Genomic DNA, 2529 nt, shown 5'->3' with positions numbered 1-2529 from the left:
TTGGCATTGAGATGATCTCATTTACAGGTCTACAACTTCACAATCATGCAGCACTTAATATGCATAAGCTTCCCAAAATGTTGTTTATTTTCAAATATTTACTCAATGTCTCAGGTTCTAAGCTCATCCCAGTGTGTTTTAGCATTGTCTCTGATTCTTGAACAGATGGTTAATTTATGTCGGATCTTTTGGCCTATGTCCGAATGGAACCGGTTTTGTAAAAAGTTTTTTTATATTTTCATTTTTTTTTTAATGTAGGCCTACATTTATAACACTACACTTAGTATTAGGTCTATATTACCTTTGCATCAAATTGCAAAAAACTAAATGGCACTGCTGTGAGGGTGTTTCAAATACAGCGGCTATGGGAGTGATGGTAAAGTTGACATCTCTCTCTCTTCTGATTGCCATTATCAGTCTCTCCATTTTTTACCTTTTTTTCTCTAGTTTTTCTTTTGCTATTTGAGCAATGGGAGCACAAATGATATATATATATATTTAATGTAGTCTCTCATTCAACGATATTGAGGTTTACCCAACTGACGACTTCCGCTTCTGAGAAATCCAGAAATGTGAAAACGGTCAATCCACAGTATTCATAAAATTGGCTGCATCCGAAATCGCATAGCCTACTTCCCTACTAGTAAAACAATATATGTGACAAAAGTATGTCCGAATTCACAGTATTCATAAAAGAGTTGGCAAAAGTACCCAGATAACCTACATCCGGCAAGATTTTGAAGTGTGCATACATCTTTTTTTACAGTCTATGGAGCATGACACTTTACTATCCCATGAGGCCACGGGAGAGGATTTATGAATGGCAGAGAAGTGACATAACTGACACTGGTATAGATCACATAATAATGACAACATGGCGAATGTAGTAGGCTACGTCTGGATTATATTCATACTACACATACTATATAGAACATACACTACCTGTATATTGCCCAAAGTTTTGGGACGTCTCGTCTGCCTTTACATGCACATTAACTTTACTGACATCCCATTCTTAATCTGTAGGGTTTAATATGGAGTTGGCCCACCCTTTGCATCTACAGCAGCTTCAACTCTTCTGGGACGGCTTTCCACAAGGTTTAGGAGTGTGTTTATGGGAATTTTTGACCATTCTTCTAGAAGCGCATTTGTGAGGTCAGGTCAGGCACTGATGTTGGACGAGAAGGCCTGGCTCGCTGTCTCCGCTCTAATTCATCCCAAAGGTGTTCTATCGGGGTGAGGTCAGGACTCTGTGCAGGCCATTTAGAGTTCCTTTCACTGGAACTAAGGGGCCAAGCCCAACCCCTGAAAAACAACCCCGCACCCTAACCCCCCCTCCACCAAACTTTACACTTGGCACAATGCAGCCAGGCAAGTACCGTTCTCCTGGCAACCGCCAAATCAGACTCGTCCATCGGATTGCCAGACAGAGAAGCGTGATTCGTCACTCCAGAGAACACGTCTCCACTGCTCTAGAGTCCAGTGGCAGCGTGCTTTACACCACTGCATCCGACACTTTGCATTGCACTTGGTGATGTAAGGCTTGGATGCAGCTGCTCGGCCATTGAAACCCATTCCTTGAAGCTCTCTACGCACTGTTCTTGAGTTAATCTGAAGGCCACATGAAGTTTGGAGGTCCGTAGCTATTGACTCCGCAGAAAGTTGGCGACTTCTGCGCACTGTGCGCCTCCGCATGTGCTGACCCCGCTCTGTGATTTTACGTGGCCTACCACTTCGTGGCTGAGTTGCTGTTGTTCCCAATTGCTTCCACTTTGTTATAATACCACTAACAGTTGACCGTGGAATATTTAGTTGTGAGGAAATTTCACGAATGGATTTACTGCACAGGTGGCAACCGGTACCACGCTTGAATTCACTGAGCTCCTGAGAGCGACCAGTTCTTTCACAAATGTTTGTAGAAGCAGTCTGCATTACCTAGGTGCTTGATTTATACAACTGTGTTCATGGAAGTGATTGGAACAACTGAATTTAATGATTTGGAGGGGTATCCCAATACTTTTGGCAATATAGTAGCGGTTGTGAAGTTATTAGTGCTTATTTAAAATAAGTCTACACTCAAGACTATGCAATTTTGGATGCAGCCAATCAGTTTGAATAAATCGGAGAAGAGAACCGTCTGTTCCGAACATCACCTATTCTTATTGAAAAATGGGTTATTAAAAACCCAAATAACAGCAATTTTACAAATAAAACTCATTGGAAATATTTTTTTTACAACAGTTTTATCCACACATACATTTTTGGTAAATACTATTTAATAAATCCTGCAAATGCTTTTCTTAACACGAATCTGGTTTGGTTTTGGTAAACAGTATTTTAATAAAACAATTAGCAAAAACCTTTCAAACAAGAACATGTAAATTAATTTGAATGCAAATTATATTTTGGTTTTAAATCACTATAGTTTTGATGAGCTCAATCATGGCTACAACAAAGTGAATTTGGACACGTTAAATGTATTTATTTAAACGTAATCATAAAAGCATGTGATTTCCACGCCGTGATGTC

Source organism: Squalius cephalus, assembly GCF_949319135.1.
Source record: "Squalius cephalus genome assembly, chromosome: 1".
Taxonomy (NCBI): Eukaryota; Metazoa; Chordata; class Actinopteri; order Cypriniformes; family Leuciscidae; genus Squalius; species Squalius cephalus.
The sequence above is the reverse complement of the archived record's forward strand: the minus strand, read 5'-3'. Positions refer to the sequence as shown.